At 41.6% G+C, this 22,622-nt stretch overlaps 1 pseudogene; it reads left to right on the top strand.

Annotated features, from left to right (window-relative positions):
• LOC137794322 (uncharacterized) overlaps nucleotides 1-15,621 on the top strand; it is a 41,594-nt pseudogene extending 25,973 nt beyond the window's left edge.
• The last annotated feature ends 7,001 nt before the right edge of the window (nucleotides 15,622-22,622 follow it).

Below are 22,622 nucleotides of genomic sequence, written 5' to 3'. Positions count from 1 at the left end.
TGTGTGTGTGTGTGTGTGTGTGTGTGTGTGTGTGTGTGTGTGTGTGTGTGTGTGTGTAGCACAAAATGCTGTCCATTTGCAGTCCATACCCAGTGGAGACTCCACAAAGTTGCTGTTCTCAAGAATAATTGGAAGGTACAAATTAGTAATTTGTATTCTTGACTTACTGTCAAGGTGCTGTAACAGCAGGAGATGAAGTTACATGTTGTTGGGGCTATTTAGCCCAGTTAGGAAGACGCACAGTGAGTCAGTATGGAGATGCCAATGAAGATTTTTCCAGATCAAATCACAGATAACTACCGGGGACTGGAGCAGCGTCATCGAGGTCCTGGCTCCCGTACTTTACTCAGATCACATTCTCTTTTTTTCCTAACATCAAATAGCTAATTAAAACCAAACAGATCAGACTTATTAGTTAGCTAAGAACTACCTTAAATGATAGACACCAGATATAATCTATTTTACATGATTCTTTTTTTCCACCTTTGGGATTTGTAAATCAAGACAATAAAGGCTTCTTAACATGCTCAGCTGGTTTTAAAGGATCACCGTGTGTCCCTTACATGCAGTACTCTCATTTTCCTATAACCCCCAATATATGAGTGAGTGCATTAGACTACCATATATGACATCTCCCGCTCTTTTGAGTGTTATGTCAATAACATCAAAGTTACGCTGAAAATGTCTATTCAAACAGCACCTAGCATAAACCAAGATGAACTCAAATGGAGACATTTCAACATACACAGGTCTTTTTCCAATCCACCAACAAATAAACATTATCCACATCAATGTCAGTACAAAGGCCATATGATCTGCACGTTCCTACTTGTTCGTACCCCTGTCCAGGTCTGGTCCCAGTCTGACTGGGTACAGGGGTTGTGGGTGTCGCCACACTCTGACTGACAGGAGCCGTCTCTAACATGGTGGCTCCATCAGAGTGTATGTCTGTCCTTGGGATCTCCCAGTGCTCTGCTGGCATGGGTTAGGGAACCGGCACTGGTTGCTTTGGTAGCTCTGCTCCATGCTGTGTCCTGATGACGAAGGATCTCGGGGTGGGGCTCTCGCTTGAGATCAACGCTGGCAGAGACCACGGCTTTTTATGATCCAACCTGGAGAATACAACATCTCCTGTTTGCATAGAGGGAAGGAAAAGGCTTAACAGGCTCACTACTTCAACCGCCATCATGGAGCCAGGCGGTTGAAGTAGTGAGCCTGTTAAGCCTTTTCCTTCCCTCTTCCACAGCTGTTAATGAGAGACACTAAAGGCTTGTGGTCAGAGATCAGCTTGAACTTCTCAAGTCCATTGAGGTATCTATTGAACTTCTCGCATGCCCACACACACCAGCCAGGCCTTCCTTTTCTATTTGGCCGTAGAGCGTTTCTGCTTCAGTGAGGCGCCTGGATAGCAATATGCCACAGTTTCCCTGCTCCCCGTGGAGCTGAAGGAGTACACCCCCTGGTCCATAACTACTTGCGTACGCTGACACAGCCAAGGGCTTGAACAAGTCATAGAAAGCGAGTACTGGTGCAGTTGTCAACAGCTCCATGATGTCCAAAAGCTGTTTGTTGTGCATGGTTTCATGTCCATGTATTCTTGTCCTCCAGGAGCTCATACAGCAGCTGTCCTACCGTTGAGTTTAGGGATGTATCTACCAAGATAATTCACCAGTCCCAGTAATCTTCTTAACTCTTGCACGTCTGCTCGAGGCTTCTTAACTTGCTCAGATGGTTTTAATGGATAACTGTGTGTCCCGCTTAGATGCATAACTCCCACTTTTGTATAACCCCAGTATATGCCCAAATGCATTAGACTATGACAGGATTTATGAACTATTCTGAAGCCAGCCACTAGGGGAAGATCAGGGATGTTTGGGCTTCATTCCACCATCTTTCAATACAGCAGTGATTCTCAAACTTTTTTTTTTCACTCCCCACTTTGGAGGAAGCAAAATGTTCAGGCCCCACTGCCCCGACAACATTGGAACAAAATGGTCCAACTTTTTAAGACTCCTCCATCCGTGCTTTTTTAATTAATAGATTAAATAAAATGCAAATCCCTTTCAAGTAAACCAGATCGCTCCATCTGACAAGAACTAATAGCATGTGCAATCACTTTGTTAAAACAATGCAAATAAAGTTATATATGTGCAAAAAAATAATTCATATTTGGCAAAAAGATTACCAAGGGAGCTGCTTGGATCCCTGTTTTCTCCCCATAGTTTCATGTTGAAGTGTCCTTGAGCAAGGCACTGAAGCCCCAAAGCTTCACAGCAGCACAAAGCTCCTTCATTACTGAGGATGGTGACATGCAGAGAATAATCCTCCACTGTGGGATTAATAAAGGATTCTTAAAAAAAAAAAAGGATTTTTTTTAAGAATCTGCTCACCTACTAGTAATACCTCCGCGCCCCACTAGAGGGTCGAACCCCACAGTTTGAGAACCAATGCCATCCAGTCTGTGTTCCAAGGGAGAAAAGTGATATGTTATTGCCTCTGTTTAAATCTAAAAAAATCTTATGAAGATGTTTATTACACAGATCGCTTCCTGAACATTAGTAGTTAAGCCTATCAATGCAATGTTAAAATAAGACAAGTTATATAATGACCACAATTCACGTGGAAGTGGACTGAGACCCTTGTTTCCATGCAGTCTGGAAGAGTTCACATCAGGACAAACAAAACAGAACTGAACAGGCAAACACACCAGAGTTAACTGGTTAGATGTAAAAACACCAACATTTCAAGATGTGGATAATTCATCATCAATTAAATGTGGAATTAAAATTTGAAGACCTGTTTAAAATCACAATCATAATAAAAAAGACTACAGAATTTGTGGAACTCACTTGAGGTATGTCTTTGTGTAGTGAACAAGTCAATTGTGCCCTGATTCCTTAACTTTAATGTTGGATTCTAATCTTTGTAGAGACCCACATCAGCGTCATGAGGTACCTGTATCTAGAATGTCGCACCTGAGCGTGGACACCTCACTACACTTTGTGCGAAGCCCCCCTTACAGTCCTCTCCCTGGTGACGCGGTTCCATTCTGCTGCATTGCAGTATATAAATATCATTATCAGCACATTTCAAATAATTAAGGTATGCATTCATCTCTGGGGGAGAGAGCTGGAGGTCGCTAATTATCATCACTTCCATTCTTTTGTTGCTTTATTGAAAGAAATTATTTCATTAAGATAGGTCATGGAAAAAAATAAAATCCCAAAAGTCATGTAAATTTGTTATATTCATATGTTCGTGTCATTCATTTACGCTGAGTTTGATATGATTTAATATGCTTATTAAAAAAAGATATAAGCAGGCATAAGCTCTCATACTCGCAGTGTGAATTATTCACGATGCAAGTGAACGTACATTAACATGTGACATGCCGTCCGCTTTCCCGTCCGAATTGGTTGAAGCACCAACATGCTTTGATTTGTAAAGACAAATGGATCGAAAATGTCAATGTGTCGGAAAGAGGAAAGCTACTCTGGCCACATGTAAAAGCCTACATTGAGATGGTAGGAAAAGGTGATCTACCCAATCCAAAGACAAAGCCATTAAGGTTCTGAAGGGCCGCTGTGCAGATCCTCTCTTCATTGTGAAAGTGGCAATCATCAATAGCGTAGCAAGAGAAGTCACTCCATTCCTCACCGCCTACTAAACAGACAAACCCATGTTTCCCTTCCTCCTTGAGGACATGTTCAAACTGATGAAAGATAAGCATACAAAAGTTGATGTTCATATTTATTTTAGGCATTTTGCCAAACAGCATTCTATTTGGGCTTTTAAATATGTCCTGTAACATTGACAATTTAAATAAGTCGGAGTAATATGTTGGATAAATGTAATAGGTTAGAACAGCGGTACCCAACCCCTGGGCCGCGGACCGGTAGGTTGGTACCGGGCTGCACAGAAATAAATTAATTTTATAAAAATAAATTAAAAAAGGTTTTATTTTTAAGAAGGAAAAAAAAAAAGCTGGGGAAAATGTTTTATTTTGAAAAAGGACTGGATACATCCATCTGTGCATCTGAGCCTCTTGACACACGTTACCTTAAAAACGAAACTTAAAAGTCTGCTTTAACTCCGCCGGTATTCTGGTCTAAAAGTAAGGCAGAATATCCTGAATATCCTGAGATCGCCAAAAAAGCTCTGTAAACTCTGCTTCCATTTCAAACATCCTGTCTTTGTGAAGCGGGCTTTAAGATAAGCAATAGACCGGACATAAAAGGTTTAAGTTAAGCAGTGGACTGGACATGAAGGTCTAAGTTACGATTTTTTGATTTTCTTCAACACGCCAGAAGCAAAGTAAGTTATGTGCATTAATGGGAAATTAATTAATACACAATAAAATAGGAGCTCAGTGTATCATAGAAAGTCGAGTCTCGGCCTACAGCAGCATATCTAGGGGCTTAACCAAGGCAAACATGAGCCAGCCCCAACTCTAAACCTGAGCCAGCCTTAAGTACAATTGGTATCAAGAAGGAACGTCTCAACCCTAGAACACTAACGTTTAAATGGTCATACTGTCACTAACGTCAGGTATAATGTGGTGCATTTCTGAATGACAAAGTAATTTGTACTATGTAACGTCGTAGTATTGGAGCAGTCTGTGCACACGCTGCATCCACAAGCACATAATATCTTCAACGAGTGAGATAGATATCAAGCTGACGTTAGCTACAGTGCAACAGAATCATAGATTAGAGAAATGTACGGGTTGGAGTTTGCTTTGCGAGTAAATATGACAAAATTCCACATTATTCCCTTTTAAAACTTTAACAACATAATGCCAAAGACATCAACATAGACCGCTAGCTTGCTAGCCCGCGAGCTACTTACCACCAAAGCAAATAGAGCCATGTTACCTCCTGTTAGCATGACTAAAGCTTAAATTGCGTCTTCAGTAGGTGACAAATAAAGTAGTTGTTTAATTAGAAATGGCCCTATACATAGTATTACATATGCTACATTTTAGATAAATATTTACTTACATTTGAACACGTAAATTGTAATAAAACTTGCACCTTTCAATTTAATTTCAATTCACTTTATTTTGCAAAGCCCAAAATCACATACTTTCGGTAAATAGTCCGCTATGTTATTTGTTATGTTCGGATCCAGGGGCTGGGAGTTGACATTTCTGCATGCCCAGTCACTCAGCTCCCATTCAGTACATTTCCATTCACTCCGCCTCCTCTCCAATCCGCCTGCCTACCACTTTCACCTCATCAGACAAATCTTTCACCTGCTCTTGCAGCTGCTTCCTGTCTGCAATCAAGCCAGTATTTAAGCATCTCCTGCTCACTTAATCGCTGCATGATTGGTCTTTGCACCTTATGCAGAGCTGGTTTATTTTTGTCGACCCACATGCCTCATAAACCTACCAGTGCTTGTTTGTGGATGCTTGGTGTTTCCATTGTTTGTTGGTTCTACTGTATATACATTCCTGGCGAAATTATTAGTTCTTTAAATGAAGACATACTACTGAGTGAACTACTGAAACATGAACACTGCCTAATTGCTCTACAATAACTTGACAATAACTTAGCCAATCACTTGGTATCAATGAGATCCTTTTTTCCCATATTGTGATTGATGTAACACATTAGAAGGTTTGTGGGAAAGGAGCTGCGATACCATGACAAAGCATCACAGTGACTCCAAAACAGTAGTTTTATTAAACAGATTTGTATTTTGAATCAATATAGCTGTAATGCATGTTCTGGATTCTAAATTTGAGTTAAACACATGGCCCACCTACATTTTTCTTGTCACTTATCTTTCAAGAGAAGTGAGTTTCTTTAACTGCACTTTCCAATAGAACATCAATAAAAGGCCATTAGCAGTGCTACTACCATTACCATAGACTGTTAATTGACAGGAGAGGTAGTAAGGGGTGAGGGGTTAAGTGTCGTGCTCAGAGACACTTGACGTGTGAACTGTGAAGGGATTGGGGATCTGAGTTTGTATATTACTTTCTGTCGCCGGCAACAGATTTATTTATTTTTTTGCAAAGTTAGACACATGGTATGAAAAGTTGACACTTGTGAGGTCCCACTAGCTTTGTATTTAAAAAAAAAAGGAAATTACTTGGGTAACTTGAATTAAGCAAGTGTGATGTGAAAAGACTAAAATAATTAGGTCTGAAAATGTTGTGAATAGGCATTTTAACTCTAGTGGTCATCGACAAGAGTAGAGCCAACAGCTACAGTCAATTAATACATAGACCTATTAAATAATAAATACTGTAACACCCCGTTTCTTCCATCTGTCTCCTGATTGTTCATTACCTTCACTTGCTCTCAGCCATTCCCCTGCCTCCCGGTGGCCTCTCCCAAGTGTTTCCTAATTGGTCATCCCCTTCACCTGCTTTCCATGCGTTTGTCTGCTGATTTTTCATTCCCTACACCTGTGTTTACCCCTCGCATAGCTTCTCTGCTTTCCTTTGTCACTTGCCAGATTGTCTTTGTAACCCCTTGCATGTGCATCGCCTTTGAGCAATAGTTTTCAATATTGGTTTTCCCTTGGGTTTGTGACTTTAGTAGTACGTATTGTGTGTATATATCCTTTTTATAGGTCACTCATTGAAATACTTTGAAATTCAAAATGTCAACCCTATGGCGATATTGGAGGGCATACTACTTCTTTACTGTTGTGACATTTAAAAAAAAATGTAGGTAGAAAATGAACATCCACCAAATTACCATATATGGTTCCTTGCCCGTTTAGTGAAAATAAAATATATACAAAATACAAGAAATAAGTTAAGAATCCTTTTTAGTCCCGCAATGGGGACATTACAGGATTATAGCAGCAATTACACACAATACACTAATGTTCTCATCGTGGGTGGTCAGGATAAAGTCTGGGTCTGCCACATTGACATCATCATCACTGATAGCAGGGTTAGCTGGCAGGGTTGGCTTCTCTTGCTATAAAAAAGACGAGCAGTCATATCATAAAAAAATAAACACAAGCAATAAACTATTATAAGGTCAAAAACACGCATTTTCTAGGTTCAACGTAAAAGGGGTGTATGATCATATATGATACCTATGTTTTTCATGGCGTAATTTCACCAAGTCATCCACAAAAAACATGCACATGCAACTATTTAGGCATAACGTGTGAGTTTCAGCAACTTACCATGGTTACTTTAGTCGTTTGATCCGCGATTGTAGACAGTCATGCTGCACACGCGTCTCTTCTGGGGTCCAGAAAAAAGTTCACTGCGCTCCTGGTCTCTTCTAACTGGTTAAATTCCACAAAGGTCGGTGGTGAGACGTAGAGCAATCTTTGCTGATTGGCTGGGTAAAGACCATGTGTTTCTTGGATTTACTGAGCAGCAGAAAAGACGTCATATGTACAGGGTGTGGAAGTGACCATATATGGTTACTTGAACCATAAAGGGATATATACTTTAATACTATAGATAACTAATATTAGATTATAACATTGTGTCTTCATGCATGCTGTATTAGCACAATTTGCTGGTATTTGTAAATTTGCATGGAAATTGAATCTCAATTGTGGATTTTTGGATAACAGTGCCAGTTTAGGGATGACATCATTCCGTTATGTAGAATATATAATATCCATATAATCAAAGTGTATCTCTGTCTAAATGACAACGACACATACACTCTCTCAAAGTTATTCCCTCATAAAAAATAGACAATCACATAAACCAAAATAAGACATTTATTGAATAACTGAAATAAAAATATTACAAATAAGTAAAATCATCTTTAAAAAGTGCTTTCCGTCTCTATCTTCTCTGCCTGTGTGCTTTTATTCTTTACATCTTAAAAAAGGAAATGTTTAATGTTAATTGGTTTGGAATGCTAACCATCCATTTTACCCTCACACTTCACACACCTAATGTGCAAAATTGAGTTGTAATTGTTAGATATTCACTTCGCAGAACACTTACCATCAGCTTTGAGGCACACCGAGGTTGTCGTTCAACAGCTTTTCTGACTCTTCTGGTTTTGAGTTTGGATAAGTGTGTGCCTGTTATGTGTTTGCATATTGAGGTCACCCTGTTACTTTATCTTTTGGATTGACATTTTGTTTATATTATATTCTGTTGTATGCAGACAAGGTTTTTTTTTCAGATGCAGCCGAATCATTTTCTGCTCCTGTGCCCTGCGCTTTCGCAGGTGTCGCACTATGACGCCAAGGTTTCACCGCTTATCTGAAGGAAGTGGTTATAAACGTCCTGGTGTGACAGTCAAATCCATTGCCGTGTACTGCAATTACAAAAAAAACTAATGTACATATCAATCAAGGATCCGATCCACCACATGTAATACTCAGTGACGAGTTGGAGTGACTGCCAAACATCCTCCACTTCTCCGTGTTTAAACGAGGGAAGTTTAGTGGGGTTGTCCATTTTTCTAAGAAACAACACAGTACACAAGAAATCAACAAAACAGCATTAATTATGATACCTTATCAACACTGATCATCGGCAATGTATGCAAGTGAAAACAGATTTCCTCAGACCACCTGTCCTGTTGCCTGGTCTTTCCACACAACTATCCATCTACCTGCCCTCCATCCTGTCTATGTGATCCTACATGTTTCACAGGAGCTTACACCCTGTGGACTTTGTGTCGAGCTCCGCATTTCACCGTGATACCCCACTGACCAATCAGTGCTCTGCTGACATGGCGACACAGGAGGAAAACGTTTGATTAGATGAAAGCTTCTCCTTCAAACCAGCTGAAGGCAGAGCAACATAGGAATACAGAAGCTGTGCAATGAGAACATAAGCTAATGGGGAACAATAATACAGTGTATTTGTGAAAAATCATTAAATTATAAAATAGCTACCCCTTTGTGATTCTGTTTAGGCCAGCAGTGAAGGCTTAACAGGCCTTGACGGCCCACCACTGCGTCTTAGTTCCCCTAAATATTAAAACATTGGGAAATGTGTGTAGGTTGATATCTGGTGAATGGGCTACTGGATCACAAGGCCTGTGGGTTTACTTCTAATGGAAATAATCGCCTTTGCTATTTTGTGGTGGTTATGTGACAGCCATCTAGGGCTTTATTAAAGGCCTCATGCTGTGCCAGCTTTACAAATCCTCAGCCACCTTTCTCCAAGGTGTTCGGACTGGGGAAGGAGATGACTGGATTTTCGTCGGCGAATTTCTTTCCCAATCCTGTGCACGATCTTGTGCACAACTCAAATACAAATATTGTTGTTTTTGGCACATCAAAAGCCTGTGGCGTCACCTGGTAAAACATCCCATGAGCCAGCCAAAACACAAAAATGAGGATCTCCAAATTATGTCCCAAGCCATGATCTCTCTCCTGGTGGAGAATGGTCAACAGACCGTTTAAGGCCTCTCTGGCATCCTGAAGTCCATCCTTATGTCTCTTTGTACATCCATATAGAGCCTGAGGATTGGCACATGGATATTCAGCTTGGTGCAATGGAATGCCTCAATTTACACAGAAACAACATAAAGGATTTAAGATTAAATTAAGCCAATGCAAGCAAAAGTAGTCAATGTCTTAAAACATTTGCTTCATGATGATTTTAACAAAGTAAATGCATTTGAGCATTTACCTCATGCATGACAAGAGCCTGCAAAATTCGCGAATTAGGCAGTCAACGTCTCCTTTGCCGTGAAGTGTGTAAGAAATTTCAATTAAAGAGTCCCAAACTCAATATTGCATCCAACATTTTGGGGCTCTGTCAAGGTGATGTCTTATGACACAAACAGCTGTCCCATTCCTATTCATAGCATATTGTATTAACCCAAATGTCAGTATCGCTTGTGTCTCTTATTCAAGAGTAACATACTGAAACACCTGGACTTGCTACAACCGGTCTGGGTCTATTAGAGTGATGTGGACCTCCCAAGAAGACCCGCATCCACACTTGGTGGACCCGTTGCCGCTATAGTTTAAGTCTTTCCAACAGGTACCATATTCGAGTCCCAGTTTAGACTATTTTAATTCTTCTTTTACAGTCGCCCTTGTATCACTGGTTCAATGTAGGTACTTTGAAAGATGTATGCTGTATGGCAGCTTTAACACAGCTCGATCAGTGTTGGTCCTGTACCCAGAGGTTCAATGCCCGGCCGCTCACCACCCACCCAGACTTCATAGACTCTGACTGGGTTGTTGTTCCAAGCGAAAGAACTGCATGTTCGAGGTAGAATTTGCTACTTTTTTCTTTTTGCAGAAGCTTCAAATAGCTGCACAAAAAAACACTCTGATTTTGTCACTGTTCATATCAGGCTTGTGTCATAGCCGCTTAATTTGCATATGCAAGAAGACTACTTACCTCTTGAAAGCTTCGATGTCCAAGAAATTCCCGAGTGTAGAGGTTGGGCTTCCCCTTTGAGACATGGTATAGGACGGACCTCACCATGTCACGACCGGGTGTGGCGCAACAGGGACTGAAACAATCAAAGGAGATACTCAAACAATCAGGGAAACAGACAAACTACAAAATAAAACAGGAAACAACTCAACTATGACTCAACCTGTTGGACTTTGAAACTGCCAACCAGTATCATTCTGTTTCCCTTCCAGCCAGCCCCACTCACCACTTTTAACTCCTTTTGGAGTCAGCGGACCTTTTTTGCGAGTTTCAGCATGCTTTTGAAACCCGTTGAGCATTCCTTGTCCTTCATTGTGAGTTTTTTTGCTCATAACTTTAGAAGCTGTATATAGGTTAATCAGCATCCTCCCTTTCCCATTTCTCACATCATGAAACCTGTTTGATAGGTTTCATGATGTGAGAAATGGGAAAGGGAGGAGGCGGGTTTACATAAGAAAAGATCCATGCCCAGTCCTTAGATGTGACTATCATGGCCCCAGGTTAGATTTACACCTAGGAAAAAATGGCCATTTGTAATTCAATCGACAAACGTAAGATTGAGTTAGCCAAACTGAAGAGGCCGAAGACACTCACTGCTGGCAGAGTTAAGAGCCGCCCAGCCTAAAATACCAATGGTGTCAATGCTGCATTTGGAACTACAAGCTGAGGATGAGCAGGCCCTTCAGGAGGAGTATGTATAAATTAATATAGGTAATAGAATAGTAGCAAAAGTAATAACGTATAAACTAACATTAAAATCTAATGACACTGGGGATACCGACTGACATTTGGGTATGGTACCATACTGTAAAAACCCAAATGTCAATTAGTATCGCTGGTGTCTTTTTTACAGTATAGTGTAATAACCCAAATGTCAGTTAGTTCAGTTACTGTTCCCCCAGTATTGACAATAATAGCAGGCTCGTATTCTAGAGTACCAGGGGCATGAAGCTCTAAATTGGCTAAATAAGGGTTTTAACTCGGGATGTGCTTGAGTGTGTGTCCACAGGGTCAGGGGGTGAGCTCCAGTTCTCCAGGTGTCTCTTGGGACCTTATGTTGATTTTGTCACAGGACCTCACTTTGGAAACGCCAACAAACTTCAGGACTGTTGGAAGCAGGGGATTAAGTTATGTTTTGGGGGGGGGGGTCATTAGTTTGTTGCAAATACTTTGTTATTGGTAACTAAATTCAACAAGAAAAAACGGACTTGCAACTAAATATTTGGTCATGTGTTTTTTTTCCTTTGCCCTACATACAACAATATCAGCAACAGATCCGCCCATGTCCTTTTCTCTTAATTTAAGTGTGTGCGTGAATTGTTAGAGGTGGCTGCCCGAAAGGTGTTTGAAATAATTTCTGTGGGTTTTTGGCTTAGTCGTTAAAGATCGCCTGAAGAGAGAATTTTGTTTTTGACGTCACTTTTTGTCGTCGATAATTTATGTTGTGAGGAGGCAGGCGGTAACACTTTCTTTACCCAGCAAGCGACTGCGGAGGCAGCTAAAAATGTAAGTGTCAACAAGGTGATTGAAACAACAATGAATTAAATAATGCCTGGGTTGTTAAAGATCGCCTGAACAGCGAATTTAGCGAAACGTGAAAAAAATGAATCAAAAATTTACAAGGACACGAGTGGCTGCCAGAGAGGCTAAAGCTTTTGTATTAAAATACCTCAAGCACACCGATCAGCTTGCGCCTCTTCCGTGTGGCAGTAAGTACGATATTAGCACGTGACGTGAGCCTTCAGATTGCCCTCTAACTTTCAGCCAATCAAATGCCAGCATGCTAGGTCATCCTGAAGATGTAGCTAGAGGGAGAACACATCCAAATGATCTAATATGACTTCACATAATAACGCAAATGAGTTGGCTCAAATATTGGTAAACCTATGCCCCTGGTTTATTTCAAAGGTGTTGCTGCAAGGCACTTAAACCATCTGATAACATTTTATCTTATAAAAAAAATGTTGCTCATAAAAAAGAATGATGAGCCAAAGTGAGTTAGACGTGTGTGTCTGACCCAAACTCGTGCTGCCCCGTTCATCAGCTCGGATGAAGACATCAGCCTTGTGTGAGGTGGTTGTTGGGCTGCTTACACGTCCCCCCCCCCTCCCCCATTTCGCCTCTGCGTCCTCATAATTATACAAGCCCACACACTGTCAGCAGATATATTCCGGAAGAAGAAGAAAAAAGATCAATCTGTGCATCTAATCCAGCTTTATACAATGGCATTTTATCCATAATTAAAAAGAAGATTAATAGCATCTTTAAAATATGACCTACAGAGGGAGAGTGGTGTGAAGCTGTCTCTGTAAACACCGGGCTGCTTCAATCCATTTAGTGTATGTTAATGCACAGGCCTGGTAATTAATTGGAGCCGTTTCCTCTTGCATGTGACCTTGCAGTCATGTTAACTGGGGACATGTTTCTCTGCGAGGGGTAAAATAATGTGCTGACACGCAGATCAACCTCTATCCCCACTCGCCGACAATAATCAGATTAATTTATTGAAACATGAATATTCATAAGCTGAGAGCATTGAGAAGATTAGTGCAGTCTTAGATGTTGCATAAATACATACATACACATAAAGACTGTCTCATGTTAATGTATTAATACATATTTACTCTTTCATGACATAGGTTGGATCGGAGGGATTTACCAGCCTGACACTAAATAAATCATGGGCTGATGGGTGGTGGAGCTGAGTCAAGATTGTTCAACAGAAAAACAACAGCATCAGTTGTTTGTTCAAATCCTCAGTTGCCATCACCGTCACCATGGTTACTGTCTTTACATAGAAGCAGTGTCCTTGAAGCACATATAAAATTTGAAATTGGAAACGTCTATTTCCATAACAGGGAAACTCCATCTAATGAGGAAGACGCTTTGATAGGACAAAAAGCACCAGAACATTTATTAAATAAACCCTGTTATTGTCAATGACATACGTTTTCCGTTTCCTAAGAAGTAGACAGTGTCGAGAGAAGAGATGGATGAAAGGAGGGACGACATGAAGACCTGAACATTGCAGTAACGTGATCAGTGTTTGAGACCAGCGCGACTCAAAGTAATGACAATTGTCTCTCAGAGACATGAGCAGCTTTTTAGGTTCAACCCTCTGGGGACTAAGGTCATCTTCTTGATTTTACATAATTTCTTAAATTCACCTTTTTAAAAAAGGCACTTGCATATGAGATGTGTTACATACCCATGTTACATCAACAATTGCAGAACAATCTCAGCTCTATATAATGAGGCACCATTGTCATACGGCACAAGTGTAAAGAGCAATTATGGCCTGAAAGCTGAAAAATTGAATCTTGATTTTGGAAATTCTTCATATCGCTTGTGAACTTTAGTCATATGGACAAACTGTTTTGGTGAAGGAAATTGGTTTATCAAAGGTCTCAGGTTGACTAAAGCAGTGGCATATATGAATCAAATGTTGGATACAGTGAATACAGAAAGTATTCACAGCTCTTCACTATTTCCACATTGTTATGTTCCAAAATGGGTTTCCCTTAACATTCTACACGCAACACCCCATAATGACAAAGTGAAAAATGTCCAATTTATTGAATGAAACACAATATGTCCATAAGTATTTACTGATTTGCTCAATGCTTTGTTGGAGCCCCTTTGGTAGCAATTACAGCCTCAAGTCATCTTGAGTTGATTCTACAAGCTTGGCAAACCTATTTCTGGACAGTTTTTTTCTCCCATTCTTTGCAGAACTGTATTTTTTTATATTACCTATGATGCTAGCTCACGAGCGACTACATCTACTCTGACTTATTTCATGATGGAAGCAGCAGGGTCATTCTACAAGATGGGTGCATTTTCCACTTTGTAATTTTTTTTTGACATATGCTATGAAGTTTGTGAGGATCGGCCAAGTGAGTTGGAAGTTATATGTATTGACGTACTGAGCCACGCCCCTAATAGGTTAATTGAAAAAAATGAACAGTCAATGAACCATTCAAGAAAGTGTAAAGTTCAACATTTGGCAAGTGTAATGCACTTTGGAACAAATGTGGAACATCCACACTTGCAGCCGAAACTGTTGTAGCTGCTTGCTTCCTGCAACTGCTGTGCCCAAATGCTAGCAGGTGGAACTTATTGTTCCTGGCAGTGGAACGACTACTGAGGATAATTAAAGACGAGAGAGAGGGGGCCATCAGTCATCTGCATAGACCGAAAGGTTCCAATGTAAGTAAGAATGATGTATGTTTTCATTATTTCGTCATAATTGAACATAATGTTTTGAATGTCTCCAGAACTGTATATGTGTTTCCCCGCCCTTTCTTGGGCACTAATAACTGTTTCACATTGCATCCCAAGTTCCACTTAGCATTTATTGATTTGAGTTAATTACTCATCCAGCAATTATTTGTTGAATCTGATGAAATGGTTATGTAGTTTTATAAAACATTTTTCATTTCATTTTTTTTTCATCACAGGTTCAAATCAGCTGAACTCGGATATGCTGCTGTCATAAGCCCAGTCGCCGAGGCAACCAACATCTTGCAAGCAGAGGCAAATGCCCAGATGGGGTGGCTACTTCCAACAATTAACCTGCTGACAGCCAAATCTGACACTCAAGTTGCCATTGAAGTACTGCAAGCGTTTGGTGGATGCTCGACAGGTGGGAATAAAGACTCGTTTTGGCCACATGCCAGGAGACCTTGAGTTGATCGCAGCTGCCATTCTTCTTAAAAAATTCCCAACAACTTAGACAAAGGATGACGCCACAATCATAATGGGTAAGATAACATGGGGATAGTGAAAAATAAGTGTATGGGTGTACATTTTGACTCTTTGTAATATTTCATTCTGAATGCATGGACAGTGCATGCAACTACACGTATGAACCTCAAGTTACACACCTTCGGTTGGGACCACTATATTTCAGGAGCAGGCTACATCAAGCAGCACATGGAAGAACCCTCTGTGCAGCTAGGTGATGCCACCAGGTCCAGTTCATCTGATGAAGATGACTTTTCCTCTGCCCTGCAGTCCTCTCATGCACATGACAGTACCAAACAACTATATGGATAGTTGGCCTATTCAGCGGATCACATGGACCTGCTGAAATCCTTCCCAGCTGTCTGTGAAGCTGAACACCGCTACCTGCCTCAGCGGCCTGTGAAATGCTATTTAGCACCGCAGGACTAGTCTTTAGCCCGAGAAGAACAAGACTGAATTCTCGCAATTTTGAAAATCAACTTCTTTTGAAAATAAACAGAAAATTGCTCAGTTTCAATTAATAACTGGGTTATTACCTTCGGTGCTGCTTTAGTTTTGATCATGTTTTTTGATCACAGCCAACCCACACTTTTCTGATTATTCTGAGAGTGCATAAATGTAGCACAAATGGTCTATAGATAGTTAGTCAGGGAGATGTCTCTAACATTCTATTGATCTTACGAGCCTGCAGCATACAAATGGGGCGCTAAGTGATTTAATTGGAATAAATATTGTACCTTTTATTTATGTAAACTTATAGATGATGAATGGTAAATACATTGAAGAGTGTGTTGTGGAGCATGCAGCACTATATGTCTATAGATTATCCATATAGGTTAGTGCAGTATATAAATGAGTGTTATAGAGAAATCAACGACATTTTGAAAAAAAATAAAACCTCAAAAGATTCAAAGGGTTCAATTACAATCGGTTGCACTTCACCAATAACCCCAAACACAAAATACACAACTTTTTGAAACTATAATACAATGATTTCTTGCACATTGGGGTATTAAATCAAAACATTTTAGCTCTGTACTGTACTTTGTCTGCCTCCTCCTCCGCAGGCTTGAAATACAGTTCTCCCCCGTACACGCAGCCAACTTTACGCTTGTCGCAGCGTAAATCTGTCTGTAAAATGCTGAGCCACTGGCTCACAGGGGAAGAGTGACCTCGCACTTAATATTCAGGCCCATGAATAAACTCACTGCTGCCATTTTTATACGAGCACAAGAGGCTAAGCTGGAGATGCACGAAGAGGAGGAAATACTGGATCCATGACAGTCACAGGGCATCATGAATATATTCATTACGGGGGAGAATTACCAGATATACTTCATGTGCAGGCATGCTCTTTACACACACACACACACACACACACACACTTCTCAGAAATCCAAACACAAGCAGACATTGTCAACAGTCCAAGTGTTTGTTGAAACGGTAAGAGTGTGGAGGAGCTTCAGAACATCAGCTAATGAAGCCCTCTGTTGCTGATGCAAAGACAAGGCACGTACAGCTCAGACTTTACTATGTAGTGCGCCAGAACAAGTGAAACCAGGCCAGAACAAGCACAAGTAGAGGCCACCACTCAATTGGGGAAAGCTCCATTTTTCCATCTCCTCAAATACCCCTACACGTCCCCACAATACACAGCAACGGAACATTTTGACTTGACTTCCAAAATATTTGAATTATTTGGATATTTCCAATTGTATTCATCCAACTATACTTCCTGTCAAAGAAGAGCTAAAGGCTATTCCAGCATGTATTTCTTTAGGTAGCCAGGGGCCAAGCTTCACAGGCTACAAAAGTGAACTTCCAGGCTGGCTTGGTTTCAGAGCTCCCCAGAGCAAACACTCTGGAAACGAGCAAGCCATTGGAGTTTGTCGGGAGTTTAGTGTTGAAGATATCAAATGAATGCACAGTTGAGCAGTTGTGCAGTTTGTGCTCAAATATCTAAATATGAAATACTGTAGCTCCTCAATAACTTACATTGTCTTGTCTCCTGGCAGCTGAGTCGAGTGACTAGGGGAAATGTTGCATTGATGCAACATTTGGAAAGAAGCTTGCGCGCAATGCATCCTGGTACATGTAGGCAAAGCTGCCCAGCTCCACTTTGACTAAATTTATCATCAACACTGTTTGGTCATACATAGAATGTGAATTTTGGTGTCATCCATTGGCTAGAAAGCTTTTAACGGACACCCTCAGAGAGTTTAAAACAGAGTAGAAACAGAAGAGCTTGTTTTAATCACTGGTGCACCACAAGGTTATGTGCTGTCACCACTGCTGTTACACCTTTCCACAAATGAAATGTGACTGTCCACAGCAGTCAGGTCAAGCTGTTAAAACATGCTGTTAATATGGCCCTTGTTGGTTTTCTGCTGACAGACAATGGCTGCGTTTCCCAGATTCAATCGTTCTTAAGGACTTAAGAAGGCTCGAAAGAAGGGTTCTCTAAGAAGGAGCGCTAAGATACGAGTGTTTCCCAGACGCGTTCTTAACTGCCTTCTTAAGATCTCGCTAAAGAAGCTTCATAAGACGCTCTTAGTGGGAGCTGTCCACCGCCGTGGTGATGAAACCAAATCAATCGATGCCAGGTTAATCGATCACCCACCACTTTATCAGAGCATGACTCACGCACAACACCCTATGGTCCCCACACACAGGTGCAATTACGCTGTGTGTGTGTGTGTGTGTGTGTGTGTGTGTGTGTGTGTGTGTGTGTGTGTGTGTGTGTGCCATCCTCGACACCAATCACCGGGGGATCTCAGCCATGGCATGAAATCCACGGTGGACCTGGTGGACCTCGTCCCGTGTGGTGGCATTCTGATGTGTGTCCGCATGGCGCAGGAGGATCGGTGTCACGCTGCCACACTCCGTGAACCCGCTGCCTTGCTGAGGCCGGTGCCGTCCCCCACCACCTCCAGGAAGCTCCCCATGCGTAAAGACGCAGGCTGAGGGCAACATTGCAGCGGGTTGGCCTCTGGATGTGTGGTGACACCAGTGTGACGAGGCGTTGGGTCTCCACACGGGGAAGCCGGTACTTGGACAGCCCGGTCCGACAGCACAGGGCGACGCTTTTGGTTCGCAACGAGATTATGTCGTATTGCAGCCGTGGTGTCTCTCACGTGGACTTCAGCAACGCCTTTAGACGTGGAGCCTCTCTTGATGAGGTTCAGCAGAGTTCAGTTACACCTGTCAGCTTGCTGATATCTACAGAATACCACAGGGTTGTTGATGTTTTAATAACTAACGTAAACTCATATTCAGATGCCGAATGTGTGTGAAAACGTAATGAGTGATAGTAATGCTGATTCATTTTATTTATGTAGCTACAAGAACAAATTCTTTATTTTTATATCGTTATTTTTTTATGCTATTTTTCTTGCGTCAGTGTTCTGCAGCTGTGGGCGCACATTCCTCATTACGCATGGTTTTAGTATTACTTTGAATGTCAGAAATAACTTTCCCTGACGCGGCTGCAGTGAGCGTTTGTCGCTAAGAAGGCTGTTAGGAGTGGGTCAGACTGATCTTACGTTTCCTTCTTAGTGAAAGAGCGTCTTAAGCTAAGAACGACTCAGGGAAACGCGTCCTTCTTTCACAGCGCTCCTAAGATGCTCTTAGCGCTTAAGAGCGTCTTAACGAATCTGGGAAACGCGGCCAATGCCATGAGGATGCGTACTTGGTCACTCTACCTCAGACCTACTGTCAGACAAGTAGACTAGAAAGTCAGTGTGGCCAAAACAAAAGATCTTATAATGCCTGTGTGAAATTGGAACACTTTAATAAGTACATTGGCACAATTATTGATTTGACCTGAACTTTTAATGAGGGCTCGTAGAGTTTTTTATGAGAGCCAGCCAGATTGAAACGGCAGCCAGAGGCCTGGTTGAAAGTGTTTCATCATTTAACAAAAAAGCATGATTCTGCAGCCTGAGTGAAAACAGCCAAAATCATGCACTCCAAGATTGTGCCCTGCAATATATTCATCATGGTTGTACACAGGAAGACAAGACATATTTTGAGGCTGCTCCCATCTGGCCATCGATTTAAGATCCTAAAGGCCAGCCAGCCTTTTATTCTATGTAGGCTTTAAACACTGAGGGACTGCATCAAGACTTGTTCTGGAATATGATCTGCTCTCTTTTTTATTGATTATATGATTGAGTTAATGGTACAGACCTATTTGCACTATTTATATTGTATATTGTAAATTTGCATGTTTCAATGGTGTTGTGTGTGTGTGTGTGTGTGTGTGTGTGTGTGTGTGTGTGTGTGTGTGTGTGTCACACACCTTGCTGACAGACAGACCTCTGTAATAGTCTTTTGGCCTGTCTGTGTCAAACTATTGATCAGAAAGGAAAAGAAGTACATTTCTGAATATTTCTTAGAACAGTTCCTCACTGTGCTCAGAAATGGGGGACAGATGCTCAGCCAAACTCACACTTCTCAGCACATTTCAGGCTTCTGATGGCCGGCAGCCAGCAGAAACCATTGCAGCACCTGTTCTGGCCATCAGTATTTACTGCTGTAAACAACCGGCTACGGCCAAATAACAACAGGCATGCCAGAGCACTAATGGGCTCACGGTAAGGTGGCAATCATGGGCAGTATCATCGCTATCAGACACAAGTCTTATCTGTAACATTTGCCCCGGCTGCAGCATAATATCACCTGGAGGCATGTGGAGGAAGCAAAGGGGCTGCAGCTCTGGTCTACAAGCAGGAGTCAAGATTTCGTCTAGATTACACACAAAGTCAATGAACAGCTGCGTAGAAGCTGCGTAGACGCGTATTTTCCAGCGTGCAGCGCGTCAGACGCGTAGAAGCAGATCAAACAGCCTGCTGGTCGCGGGGCGAACTCGGGTTGACGCATGAGTTGAAATTTCCCAACTCCGGCAGCAAAAACGCAGCTTCATTCAGGAGTTTGATGTTTTCAACGTGTTTGTGACTTCCACAACAGATTTTGTAGTTATTTTATCTATAGTCCATAACGGAAAAGATCGCTCTTTAACCGGAGAGAAGCGGCTGAGATAAGCCACGCCCCCTTTTGTGGCGCCGCAATTAGTCATGCTGCTTTTGGTGTGAACACTTTTTTTGATTTTTTAAATTTTTGACGCGTTCTGTGTGAACGCACCATTAGAAAGACACGGGGCGAGGGTCCAGCTCAACGACCTCTGAAGACACAATACTTCAAGGAGCCTTAATTCACATTATGAACATTAATATAGCAGAAACGGTTACTCAAGTAAAGATGGAATGGATTGAATTATGTAACACTCCCTCTGTGTTTGTTGTCATCTCTTTGCTTTGTTGACATTTTGTACTTGTTATGCCATGAATACGACAGAAATTATTCATATGTGCTGTCCGTTGCGTTCATTCTGGTCACATGACATCTGCTGTCCCCGGATGGACATGACTTCTGTCCATCCGGCGAGAGGGATCCTCGTCTGTTGCTCGATGAAGGTTTCTTCCCGACACTTTCCCTGTGAAAGGGTATTTACTATCTTTATTTGGGGAGTTCCTGTTCCGATGTGAGGTCCTGGGACAGGATGTCATGAGTACAGATTGTAAAGGCCAACAAGGCAAATTTTGTATTTGTGATTTGGGCTAAACAAAATAAACTGAATTGAATTGCCATGACGGGCCAGCCGCGGGTGCTCTTACTGTGTGTTAGCGTGCCCCACTGGCTAGTTTGCGCCGGACTGCACTGCTCTCATACGGCGGTTACAGTTGATAACGGCGTCCTGACCGACAGCGTCCTCGCGGACTTCCGCACTCGCCCTCAGGCGAAAACCATTGTTTGCTACTAAATTCCTAAACATGTAACTCCATGCCGTCTGGGTTCATAATATTATGCGTCGGCCCACAACAGCGTCTGAATGTCAGCGCTCCTTCATGGGGACCGGCAGCAGTTTGATTCAACACCGGCAGGACGGTGGTGACGACGGCGGAGCTTCTCAACGCTGATTGGCTGACGCAATTTCACGCACATTTTTCATGGATGTTTGAACTACATTTTGTGATAATCCATCTATAAGTTGTAAAATTTCAACTCTCGCGAATTTGCCCAACATGAAACGCGTTGGGAAATTCACTTTTTTGCGTCTGTGCATCGACTTTGCATGTAATCTACTCACACACACCAAACGCATTGCGAATTTCACGTGCAAGTGTTTATAATGTGTTTATGATAAATTGAAATTTCAGAAGTTTCTATAATTTAATATTCAGAATTATGCTCACAGTATAATGTTTATTATTTTTTGTTCTTTGTTAGCGTTTTTTGCTGCTATAATAAAAAACAAAGTAAAGGAAAATTGAATGCACGTGCAAGAGAACTCACAGCTCCTCAGTGACTTAATGAAAACACAGATGAAACGCCGCTACAGGGTGAACGCAGTATTACGCTCCCAATCTCAGATCTTTAAGTTCAACAGAATGACAACCAGCAAGTCCTACCTTCTCTTAACAAAACAATAATAAGGTAATTTCCATAACTGAAAGACATTGGTGTTGCGCTGGGAGAGTGACAGCAGGTAATATCTTTGTCTTTGCACCAGGAGAGGCGTCTCCTCATCTGTGCGTTCCCCAGCTCAGTTTTAATGTGACGACATTAAAAGCATGATTAACATTTTACACGGAGGCGGGTTAAAGACCTGCAGCAGGCAGCGTACTGAAGGACATTGTCCTCCTGCGGAGAGGATTTAAAAAGATAAAGGTGTTACTGCTTTGCAGTTTGACAGAACTCTAACTCACACTTATTTTTATTATGCTTTAATCACGAGAAATGAAAAGTCACAGGATCACCAAAGTTATCACAGTTCACCCTGAAGGGATCATGGATGTTTGAAGCACATTTTGTGATAATCCATCAGTGACATTGTGGCCCGAAATCCTCACTAAGAGCAAAAAACTGAAAAGCTGCACACAACACATTTGTATCTATGGCAGCCTTAAGCCTTAAACTGCGGCCCTCTGGGTACTCCTCTCAGTTTCCGCTGTTATACGCTTACAGGTTCTTTTCAAAATAAACTTCCAATGTAGGATTACTTATTTTTTTAAAGTTTACTTAAACAACAAAAGTATTGAGTTAGGCTGAAGGCATAGTGTGGTCTGGGTTCAATAAAGTATCCTTTCTGCGATACTGCCGTAAGTAAAATAAGTGACCATTGACTCGGTTTCACACAGGACACAAACAACGGCCTCCTGGGGGAAAGTCCTGTTTATTTGACCCATCCATCCATCTCCCATTTATATAAAAAGAAACCTGGCTCCACAGAAAACTCTGTTAAGTTTAGGCAATAAAAACATTTGGTTAGGTTTCGGAATAGATCGTCGCTTGGGTTAAAATAATCATAGTGATGCCGTCAATTAAGTCTGCAAGTTACTGTTAAAAACATGACAAGAGAGTGAGCTCACGGTTGGTTTGACAGAGCGTTATGACCGGTGTGTGGCCGGTGGTTGAACCGCCACTATACTGCAGCATCATCTGCACAAACTGCCCACATGGTGTG

Source organism: Clinocottus analis, unplaced genomic scaffold (assembly GCF_023055335.1).
Source record: "Clinocottus analis isolate CAN_PGR_092001 unplaced genomic scaffold, fCliAna1.0.p SCAF_24, whole genome shotgun sequence".
Lineage (NCBI taxonomy): Eukaryota > Metazoa > Chordata > Actinopteri > Perciformes > Cottidae > Clinocottus > Clinocottus analis.
Note: the sequence above shows the minus strand (reverse complement) of the source record. Positions and strands in the feature narration are given on the sequence as shown.